The sequence below is a fragment of the Loxodonta africana genome, chromosome 18 (genome assembly GCF_030014295.1).
Source record: "Loxodonta africana isolate mLoxAfr1 chromosome 18, mLoxAfr1.hap2, whole genome shotgun sequence".
Classification (NCBI taxonomy): Eukaryota; Metazoa; Chordata; class Mammalia; order Proboscidea; family Elephantidae; genus Loxodonta; species Loxodonta africana.
The window spans coordinates 42,336,127-42,348,510 of NC_087359.1; the positions used below are offsets into that span (position 1 = coordinate 42,336,127).

The 12,384-nt window shown below is 39.0% G+C and overlaps 1 pseudogene; it reads right to left on the minus strand.

Moving 5' to 3' along the window:
- Nucleotides 1-524: 524 nt before the first annotated feature.
- Nucleotides 525-6,856, minus strand: LOC100667410 (large ribosomal subunit protein uL16-like; annotated as a pseudogene).
- Between the last annotated feature and the right edge of the window lie 5,528 nt (nucleotides 6,857-12,384).

Genomic DNA, 12,384 nt, shown 5'->3' on the forward strand with positions numbered 1-12,384 from the left:
AGACTTAACATCCTAATGAAGAAAAATTCATCCCTTCCTCTATCCTGGGGGATTGAACCCTTGTGTAAAGAAAATGCATATTCATCCCCAAGCTCTGAGTGCCTGCAGGAAGGTCATTCCTGAATATTCATGGTAAATTTGCATTTCCATGTCAGCTCTCTGTAAAAGCCCACCTCCCCAATATGCCTGTAAGCAGTCTTGGTGGAAGCAGTCCCGATTGCTCCTCTCCTTGTACAATGAAATAACGGTGTTTTTTCTGATCTCCCACCTTGGCCTCTTGTTTATTGGTTGCAACAAGTCATGCTGATCAAAACCTGGGATTTTCACCCAGCAACATGATTTTTGTTTTAACACTATTTAAATCTCTGTGTGGTCTCTCTACATGGCCTCTCAAGCATAATGGTTTTGGGATAGCTGGATTTTTTTTTTTTTTTACAGAGACAGGAAGTTCACTTTGTTGGTAGGTAACTTGGCACAGATCAGGTGGGGCAGTGCTACTAAGGCCTTCATGAATGCCAGGCCCGCTACTTATCCAAGGGGCCACAACTGGGCATATATTTGACTCTACAACCATCTGGGTGAGGTGCTTTACAGCCACCATGTCTTCAAACTTATCAGCGTTAAACTTGATAAGGCCCCACTTCTTGGAGATGTGGATCTTCTGGGGCCTAGGGAACTTGAACTAGGGCCTCAATCACATACTCCTTGTTTTGAAACTTGGTGCAAATGGACATGATGACTTTGCCAATGCGGACCCTGGCCCTGGAGTTTTCTAAAGGTACCTAGCGTACCTGTCTGGAACCTGTCAGCCCCAGGACAGGACAACATCTTGTTGATGCAGATGACGTGGAAGGGATGGAGCCACACTTGGATGTGAAGGCCATCTTTGCCACAACTTTTCACCATGTACTTCTTGGCACAAATATGGGCAGCCTCCAGGGCTTCTGAGGAGAGCTGTTCATATTCATCAGACATCATGTGGCCACAGAGTGGGAACTCATCCACTTTAGCCTTCTTCTGACCCAGGTCAAAGATGCAGATCTTGGCATTAGGGACACCTCGACAGAAATATTCTTACAATACCAGTAACACCAGGCAGTGGGCAGCCCATGGTGACCCCAGTATTTTTACATCAAGCTGAAGGAAAAGAGTTGAATTTCTTATGTGTTGGTTCAAAAATCCAAAGGCACAAATCCAAAGATAGAAAGAAACAGGCAGAAGTGATATTATATTTTATGACTTAACTTCAGAAGTCACCCATTGATACATTCACTTCATTCTTTTTATTAAAAATGAGCCACTGAGTGGGAAGCAGACCCAAAATTCTCATAAAAAGACCAGACTTAATGGTCTGACTGAGACTGGAAGGACCCCAGTGGTCATGACCCCCAGACCTTCTGTTGCCCCAGGACAGGAACCATTCCCAAAGCCAACTCTTCAGACATGGATTGGACTGGACAGTGAGTCGGAGAGGGATGCTGGTGAGGAGTGAACTTCTTGGATCAGGTAGACACTTGAGACTGTGTTGGCATCTCCTGCCCGGAGAGTAGATGAGAGGGTAGAGGGAGTTAGAAGCTGCTGAAATGGACACGAAAAGAGAGAGTGGAGGGAGAGAGTGGGCTGTCTCATTAGGGGGAGAGTAATTGGGAGTATGTAGCAAGGAATATATAAGTTTTTATGTGAGAGACTGACTTGATTTGTAAACTTTCACTTAAAGCACAATAAAAATTATTAAAAAAAAAAAAAAAGAGCCACTGAGGCCATCCTACACACAGGAAGACGGATTAGACTCCACCTTTTGATGACAGAAGTTCCAAAGAATTTGAGACATGTTCAAAACCACATTAGTACATAAATGCAGGAGCCCAGTGGTTAAATGCTCAGGTGCTAACCAAAAGGTTAGTGACTTGAATCCACCAACTGCTCTGGGGGAGAAAGACGTGGCAGTCTGCCTCTATAAAAATTTATAGCCTTGGAAACTCTGTGGGGCAGTTCTAACCTGTCCTATAGAATTGCTATGAGTCAGAATTGACCTGATGACAATGGCTTTTGTTTTTTCTTTAGTACCTAAATATCTGTCATTGATATTAATATAACTAAAGAAAATTTAGCATTATTGCCATGTTTTCAGGATCCTGTAAAGCAGTTATCTTCAAAGTTAAGACATTTGTTCACAATATTCAATGTGATTTTCCAAATCCCCACATTACTTCTACTTTTATTTATTTACGCTTTGTTTTCCACTGATCATTTTTCACATGAATACAATTATTTTAAAGGAAATTTTTGTCAGTTGGTGTCCTTTGAGAAGCTGAGACCAAAACAGGCTTAGTGGGACAAGAGACTTATTGGTGAAACGTATGGAAGGATAAAGTAGAGGGAGGTGGAGAAAGCCAGGAGAGCCTTCAGACTGTGATCCAGGTCTGTCCCATGTAAAAAGAGAAGCGGAAGGAAGAATTGTTCGGGAAGAGTCCCATATTGCAGTACAGGTCCAAGAAAGGTTTGAAAGGTCAATAAGAAGTCCTTCACCAAAGCCACCCTTTGGAGGGCTCCTGAATCTTGCAGGAATGGCATGTATTAATGACTCAAATATACTCAGGCACTGAAGGATCCCTGGTGGCTCAGTGGTTTTAGTGCTCAGCTGCTAACTGAAAGGTTGGCAGTTTGAACCCACTAAGCAGCTCCATGGGAGACACTCCTAGCAATCTACTCCTGTAAAGATTATGGCCTGGAAATCCTATGGGGGAAGCTCTACTCTGTTACATGGGGTCACTAAGAGTCAGAATTGACTGACCAGCACCTAACAACAATATGCTCAGACATTGGCCTTGAATAGCCACAGGAAGTATCACCTTAGTGTGAATTTAGTGTTGAATCCAGAGGGCAGTAGCTGGGGATATCAGTTAATTATACACCTAATTATGTTTCCCCATATCAGGAGATTGCAGCAGCATATTTTTATTGTATTCATAGAAAGTTTACATAACAATGGTATGAAGAAAACAGTATTACATGTTGAATAAATCATAACCATAAAAGTAAATATAATGAAACATAACTATGTTTAATTTAAAAAAATACAATTTGATGAAATTAAAATTTATGCTTCTAGGATGATGAAATAGATGCCCTTTTCTCTGTTCCTCCCTCTGAAAGTTGTAAGCAAGGTCTACCACCAACTATGTCAGTGGAGGCTGCATGGAAAGCCTGGTCTTCCACCCAGACATGAAAATAACGAATCATTTTTCTCCTTCCCCACTGGGATAGTGTTGGAGGTGGCGTAGTCAGGACTCTATCATGGCCAGCAGTAACAAGGCCATCCAACCACACTGTCAGGGGAGACCATGTGGAGAGCCAGGGCTGTTCCATGGGTGTCAGCGGAGGCAGAGTGGGAAACCTGAATTTCTATCTCCACTTGATAGTAAAAAGGCAATTTCCCCAAACTCTTGCTGGAGTGGCATCGGAGAGAGCAGCAAAAACTTAAGGTTTAAGTAAGAGCCAGAATCTCATAACTAAATATGACAATGTCTAGGATTCAATAGAAAAAGAAATTCTCAGAATATCAAGGACTGGGAATATCTCAAACTGAATGAAAAAAAAAATTAATAGATGCCAACACTGAGATGACAGAGATGTTAGAATTATTTGGCAAAATTTTTAGTGCAGATATAATAAAAATTACTCAATGTGAACATGCTTGAAATAAATTAATAAATAGAAAGCCTCAGCAAAAAAATAGAAGATACATACAGGACCAAACTGAAATAGTGAAACTTTAAGAAGTAAAAAACACAATATTTTGAAATTATAACACAGACACGCAAGCACATACAAAATAGATGGGCTCAACAGCAGAATGGAAGAGACAGAGGGAAGAATTAGTGCCCTAGGAGTTAGAACAATATAAATTATCCAATTTGTGCAACAAAAAGAAAATAGGCTGAAGAAAAAATAAAGCCTCAAGGGTTTGTAGGACTATAATATATCCATCATTAGAGTCTCAGAAGGAGAGAAGAAAGAAAATGGGGCTGAAAAGATACTCAAAGGAATAAAGACTGGAAAATGATCAAATTTGGACGAGATGTACACTTATAGATTCAAGAAACTGAGAAAATCCCAAACAAGATAAACCCAAAGAAATTCATGCCAAGACACATCATAAATAAACTTGAACACTAAAACTTAAAAAAAAAAAATCTTGAAAGCAATGAGAAAGAAACGATACATGACCTAAAGGGAAAAAAACAATTTTAACAGCAGAGGATTTCTCATCAGAAAACAGAGTCCATAAGGAAGAGGCACAATATTTTTGAAGTGCTACAAGAAAAAAATTGTCACCCAGAATCCTATACTCAGCAAATACAGCCTTCAGGAATGATTGGGAAATCAAGACATTGCCAAATGAAGGAAAACTAAGAAAATTTGTTGCTAGCTATGTTAACCAAAAAGAATGGCTAAGGGAAGTTTCCTCAACAAAGTAAACGAAGAAGGCCCCTAGAACATCAAGAAGGAAGAAAAAATATGGCAAACAAAAGTGTAGGTGTCTTATTTCCCACGGCTTCCCTAACAAAATATCACAAAGAGGTTGGCTTTAAAGAACAGACATTTATTGTCTCACAATTCTGGAGGCTAGAAGTCCAAATTCAGGGTATCAGCCATGCTGAATCCTTCTGAGGACTTTGAAAGAAGAACTGTTCATGCCTCTCTCTTAGTTTCTGGTGGCTGTCAGCAATCCTTGGTGTTCCTTTGCTGCTTATGGATGCCATCTGCCTCTGTTTTCACATGGCACCTCTCTTCCCCCTGTCTGTCTATTCTACCCTCTTGTGAGATATCACTCAGAAGGGATTCAGACTAGGACTCATCATACACCTGTATGACTTAACTGATAGTATCTTCGAAGAAAGGCTCTATTTTCCCATATTAGATCACATTCACAGTACAGGGATTAGGACTTCGATATATCTTTTTGAAGAAGTCAGTTCAATCCGTAATGATGGGTAAACACAACAGGCTTTTGTTCTCCTTTTTAGTTTCCTAAATTGTGTTTGACAATTCAAGCAAAATTTATAACACAGTCTGATGTGGTTTTAAATATATGTAGACAAAATATTTGCAACAATTATAAACAGTGAATAGTAAAGTGATGTAAATTTTCTACACTTAATTCAAACTGTTAAAGCGACAATACCAGTAAGCTGGCTATATATTTAATACGTAATACCTAGAACAACGACATGAAAAGCTATACAAAGAGATACACTCAAAACCAGTATAAATACATCAAAATAAAAATTTAAACACTATCCTAGTAATTTACAGAGGGCTGGAAAATAAAACAGATAAATGAAAAACAGATATAATACACATGAAACAAAACATAAAATGGCGCACTTAAGCCCTGACATATCAATGATTACATAAAGTGCAAATGGCCTAACGATACTAACTAAAGCACAGAGATTGGCAGAGTGAATTATAAAACATGACACAAGTATATGCTGTCTACAGAAACTCACTTCAAATATGATATAAAAACTAAAAATGATATAGGCAGGTTTAAAGTAAAAAGATGGACAAAGATATGTCATGCAAACATTGATCAAAATAAAGCAGGAGTGGCTGTATTGATAACAAATAATGTAAACTTCAGACCTAACAAAATAACTAAAAACCAAACCCAGTGCCACCAGGGCTCCATGTGCATAGCCATCCCAATTCCTGGAGTTAGCTATGACCCCAGAAGTATTCTTCGTGTTTAAGTCTTTCTCTGATCTCAGTACTACACTTTTGGCTGCTCTAGCATTTCTCTCATGTCACGGAGCTACCAGCTTCATCTCAAATACTCTTAACCAAGATCTCCACTGTTTGTTTGTTTGTTTTTTATGTTGCAGTTTGGCGTGGACTTCTCCATGATCTATTCCAAATAAAGTCAGTCCTCTCAGGGAGAGCTGTGGGGTTTTTCCTCCTTATGGCTTTCCTTTCCACCTGGGCAGAACCCTTCAACCACTGCTCAAGCACCAGAGGTGTGAACCTGATTTCCCTGGAGTGACCTGGCTTTCTTGCAGCCCCTGGTCTTCCCAACTTGCCTTTCCCAGCTCGGAACCTCCAACCTATGAGCAAGCCAAGGCAGAAGTGATCAGTGATTCTCTGCCTGCTGAGCCCAGAATAAAGTATCTGCCCTAAAGTGGGTGCTGGAGAAAGAAAAAAGAACCGGTCTTCTTGGCTGGGTCTACCGGGAATAAAACTTCTATAACATGCAACACAGGACTGTGGGAAAGGAGAGGGGAGATGAGAAATCTCGTTGGCAGCCTTCCTCATTCAGGGTAAAACCATAGCCCCAGACTAGGATCTGGGGTAGAGGAAACAGGGAAGACCCTACTCCCTCCATTCTTGTCTGCACCTGCCCGGAATAGGGGTGAATAGTCTATAACACAAACCTGGGGATTGGTGAAAGGAAGTGGGTTGTGGCTCAAACAACACAGACTCTCACTGTCCTCACTGAAGTTTAGTAGATTTCTTTAATGAGTGTTTGTCCATTTGCTGGATGGCCTTAGGACCATTTCCAGAGATTTTTAATGACTGTTGTTTTGTTTCTAAAATAATTTCTATTAATTACTATTTTGGTTAGCATCTCACCTGCTAACTAAAGGTCAGCAGTTCAAATCCACCAGTTGCTCCTCGAAAACCCTATGGGGCACTTCTGCTCTGTCCTTAAGGCCACTATGTGTCAGAATTGACTCGTTAACACACAACAACAGCAACACCGACCAGCTCCTCCATCTGCCATGTCATGCATCATTTCTGGCTTAATATTTTTATCCACCTTCTCCCCTTCTTCACACCCATGAACTTCCATCTCTTATCCCATTTTCATTACTTGGCAAATGTTTCTGCTTTTCTTTTTCTCAGGTTTAATGTTTTTTATTTCTTTGAATGCTGCCTCACTATTTAGGTGAATAGGGGAAATCATATTGATCATGTATTGATTATGCATGTGTCTTATTTAAGTTTCTTCAGCAAAGAAGAGATGTTTAGATTACTTCGGGTGTTGGGGTTTTGTTGCTTTCGATCAGAATTCCCATTATTTGAAATCCTATGCGTGAAATCATTGTTGAATATACTCTCACCAGGACAGAAAGGTATTCATATTCATTTTCATTCTATCAGTTGATACATAAGACTTGGAAAGCATAGATAATATAGTACTCTGAGACTGCTCTATGCCAAAGCTCTGGGGATAGTTTCATTTTTCATTTGAAGACAGAAATTCTTAGCTACCTTTCAGAAATTATGTTTACACCAAATAAATTTTATAATTCTCTAGTGATAGCAATTTGAATGATGGATGTCCCCTCTGTTGATCAAATTTCAAATTGGTTTCTCATGCAGTCCTTAGATTTTACAGGTATTTGCTCCTTTGTGTTTTCTGAAACTAAGAGCATTTTGATCTTTTTTAAAATTTTTTTTTAGTTTTTATTGTGCTTTAAGTGAAAGTTTACAATTCAAGTCAGTCTCTCATACAAAAATTTACACACACCTTGCTATGTACTCCTAATTGCTCTCTCCTGAATGAGACAGCACACTCCTTCCCTCCATTCTCTCTTTTCGTGCCCATTCGGCCAGTGTCTGACCCCCTCTGCACTCTCATCTCCCCTCCAGAAGGGACATGCCAACATAATCTCATGTGTCTACTCGATCCAAGAAACCCATTCTTCACTCGTATCATTTTCTATCCCACTGTTCGCTCCAATGTCTGTCTGAAGAGTTGACTTTGGGAATGGTTCCTATCTTGGGCTAACAGAAGGTCTCAGTCAGACCTTTAAGTCTGGTCTTTTTATGAGAATTTGGGGTCTGCATCCCACTGCTCTCCTACTCCCTCAGGGGTTCTTCGTTGCGTTCCCTGTCAGGGCAGTCATCAGTTGTAGCCAGGCACCGTCTAGTTCTTCTGGTCTCAGGCTGATGTAGTCTCTGGTTTATGTGACCTTTTCTGTCTCTTGGGCTCATAACTACCTTGTCTTTGGTGTTCTTCATTCTCCTTTGCTCCAGTTGGGTTGAGACCAATTGATGCATCTTAGATGGCTGCTTGCTAGCGTTGAAGACCCCAGACACCACTCTCCAATGTGGGATGCAGAATGTTTTCTTAGTAGATGTTATTATGCCAATTGACTCAGATGTCCCCCGAAACCATGGTTCCCACACCATGCCCCTGTTATGCTGGCCTTCGAAGTATTGGGTTTATTCAGTAAACTTCTTTGCTTTTGGTTTAGTCCGGTTGTGCTGACCTCCCCTGTATTGTGTGTTGTCTTCTCCTTCACCTAAAGTAGTTCTTACCTATTATCTAATTTGTAAAAACCTCCTCCCTCCTTCCCCTCCGGCTCTGTAACCATCAAAGAATATTTTCTTCTCTGTTTAAACTATTTTTCAAGCTCTTATAATAGTGGTCTTATACAATATTTGTCCTTTTGCAGCTAATCTCACTCAGCATAATGCCTTCCAGATTCCTCCATGTTATGAAATGTTTCACGGATTCATCATTGTTCTTTATCAATTCATAGTATGCCATTGTGTGAATATACCATAATTTCTTTATTCATTCATCCGTTGGTGGGCACCTTGGTTGCTTCCATCTTTTTGCTATTGTAAACAGTGCTGCAATAAACATGGGTGTGCATATATCTGTCCCTGTAAAGGCTCTTATTTCTCTAGGATATATTCCAAGGAGTGGGATTGTTAGATCGTATGGTAGTTCTATTTCTAGCTTTTTAAGAAAGTGGCAAATCGATTTTCAAAGTGGTTGTACCATTTTACATTCCCGTCAACAGTGTCTAAGTATTCCAGTCTCCCCACAACCCCTCCAACATTTATCATTTTGTGTTTTTTGGATTAATGCCAGCCTTGTTGGAGTGAGATGGAATCTCATTGTAGTTTTGATTTGCATTTCTCTAATGGCTAATGATCGTGAGCATTTCCTCAAGTATCTGTTAGCTACCTGAATGTCTTCTTTAGTGAAGTGTCTATTCCTATCTTTTGACCATTTTTTAATTGGGTTATTTGCCTTTTTGTAGTTGAGTTTTTGCAGTATCATGTAGATTTTGGAGATCAGGCGTTGATTGGAAATATCATAGCTAAAAACTTTTTCCCAATTTGTAGGTAATCTTTTTACTCTTTTGGTGAAGTCTTTGGATGAGCATAGGTGTTTGATTTTTAGGAACTCCCAGTTATCTAGTTTCTCTTCTACATTGTTAGTAATGTTTCGTATACTGTTTATGCCATGTATTGGGGTACCTAATATTGTCCCTATTTTTTCTTCCATGATCTTTATTGTTTTAGATTTTATATTTAGGCCTTTGGTCCATTTTGAGTTAGTTTCTGTGCGTGGTGTGAGATATGGGTCTTGTTTCTTTCTTTCTTTCTTTTTTTTTAACAGATGGATATCTAGTTATGCCAGCACCATTTGTTAAAAAGACTGTCTTTCCCCATTTAACTGACTTTGGGCCTTTGTCAAATATCAACTGCTCATATGTGGATGGGTTTATGTCTGGATTCTCAATTCTATTCCATCGGTCTATGTATATGCTATTGTACCAGTACCAGGCTGTTTTGACTACTGTGGCGGTGTAATAGGTTCTAAGATCAGGTAGTGAGGACTCCCACTTTGTCCTTCTTTTTTAGTGATGCTTTACTTATCTGGGGCCTCTTTCCCTTCCATATGAAGTTGGTGATTTGTTTCTCCATCTCATTACAAAATGCCATTGGAATTTGGATCAGAATTACATTTTATCTATAGATGGCTTTTGGTAGAATAGGTATTTTTACAATGTTAATTCTTCCTATTCATGAGCAAGGTATGTTTTTCCACTTATGTAGGTCTCTTTTGGAAACCCTGGCGGCGTAGTGGTTAAGTGCTATGGCTGCTAACCAAGTGGTCAGCAGTCCGAATCCACCAGGTGCTCCTTGGAAACTCTATGGGGCAGTTCTACTCTGTCCCATAGGGTCGCTATGAGTCGGAATCGACGCGACGGCACTTGGTTTGTTTTTAGGTCTCTTTTGGTTTCTTGCAGAAGTGCTTTGTAGTTTTCTTTGTATAAGTCTTTTACATCTCTGGTAAGGATTATTCCTAAGTATTTCATCTTCTTGGGGGCTATTGTAAATGGTATTGATTTGGTGATTTCCTCTTCGATGTTCTTTTTGTTGGTGTAGAGGAATCCAACTGATTTTTGTGTGTTTATCTTGTATCTCGATACTCTGCTGAACTCTTCTATTAGTTTCAGTAGTTTTCTAGAGGATTCTTTAGGGTTTTCTGTGTATAAGATCATGTCATCTGCAAATAGAGATACTTTTAATTCTTCCTTGCCAATCTGGATGCCCTTTATTTCTTTATCTAGCCTAATTGCTCTGGCTAGGACTTTCAGCACAATGTTGAATAAGAGTGGTGATAAAGGACATCTTTGTCTGGTTCCCGATCTCAAGGGGAATGTTTTCAGGCTCTCTCCATTTAAGATGATGTTGGCTACTGGCTTTGTATAAATGCCCTTTATTATGTTGAGGAATTTTCCTTCTGTTCCTATTTTGCTGAGAGTTTTTTTTTTTTTTTTTTTATCATGAATGGATGTTGAACTTTGTCAAATACCTTTTCTGCATCAATTGATAAAATCATGTGATTCTTATCTTTTGTTTCATTTATATGATGGATTACATTAATTGTTTTTCTAATGTTGAACCATTCCTGCATACCTGGTATGAATTCCACTTGGTCATGGTGAATTATTTTTTTGATATGTTGTTGAATTCTATTGGCTAGAATTTTGTTAAGGATTTTTGCATCTACATTCATGAGGGATATAGGCCTATAATTTTCTTTTTTTGTGGTGTCTTTACCTGGTTTTGGTATCAGGGATATGCTGGCTTCATAGAATGAGTTTCAGAGTAATCTGTCCTTCTCTATGCTCTGAAATACCTTTAGTAGTAGTGGTGTTAACTTTTCTCTGAAAGTTTGGTAGGACTCTGCAGTGAAGCTCTCCAGGCCAGAACTTTTTTTGTTGTTGGAAGGTTTTTGATTACCTTTTCAATCTCTTCCTTTGTTATGGGTCTATTTAGTTGTTCTACCTCTGCTTGTGTTAGTTTAGGTAGGTAGTGTGTTTCTAGGAATTCATCTATTTCTTCCAGGTTTTCAAATTTGTTAGAATACAATTTTTCGTAGTAATTTGATCTCATTTTTTACACTGGTATCTTCCCACACAAAGGATAATTGTTCCATTTATGTAGGAACTTTAGTTTCTATTCCAGCAAACTGCATCCCTTTTCCACTTCTTAAAAAAAAAAAGTCTTCTTATGTCAACATTCTCTAATGACCAAAATATCTGTCACCTATATTAAAAAAAAAAAAATTTTTTTTTTTTTATTCATAGGCTAATTAATGCATCCCCTTTATTGCAAAGTGCCCATGTAAAAGTCAATTATGTCTCAGCTAATGCCTGGGAACATAAATGCCCATAAGTAATTAACAATCTTGTAAGTTCAGCAAGTTTACAGAGAACTTTTTAATTTAACTTGTGGCAGCAAAGCTACATTATATCAAAATCATGTCAGAAGTGTTGCAGTTTACCTGTGTTGGTCTTATGAACCTGTAAGCCAGGGTCAAGGGAGGGGGCTGTATTTCTGAATGTCTGTGAGCAAAACACTGCTCTAATATTTTCTAGCTAGTAGTTTCCAACTGGGCATAAAACACCATGGGAGCACATAGAACTAGTCTAAAACAAACAAACAAAAATACCCAAACCCACTGCTGTTGAGTTGATTCTGACTCATAGTGACCCCACAGGGTTTCCGAGGCTGTAAATCTCTACAGAAGCAGATTGCCACGTCTTTCTCCCAAGGAGCCACTGGTGGTTTTGAACCGCCAATCTTTCAGCTAGCAGTCAATTGCTTTAACCACTGCACCACCAGGGCTCCTACAAAAAAACAAACAAAAAAAAGCCAGTCTAGGGGAACTATATTAATATTTTATCACTATCATTTAAAATAAAACATTCAATAATCAGCTAGAAAATGGGACAATAATTTAACATTATTTGTGAAGGTTCAGTGGTTGAATTTCATTGAAAGCCGTTCTCTTTCTCGCAGAACTCACCAGCTGCTCTGCAAGAGAAAGATGTGACAATCTGCTTCCTTAAAGTTTACAGCCTTGGAAACCCTATGGGGCAGTTCTACTGGGTCCTACAGGGTCACTATGAGTTGTAACCAACTCCACGGCAATCTTTTTTTTTTTTTGGTTAGTGCTAGAAACTAGTAAAGCTAGATATGAATAAAATCAAGAGCTCCTCATAGTACAAAGCAGTTTTGTACTACAAGGGTATAAACCAAAAGAAAGAAAGAAAAAAAAAA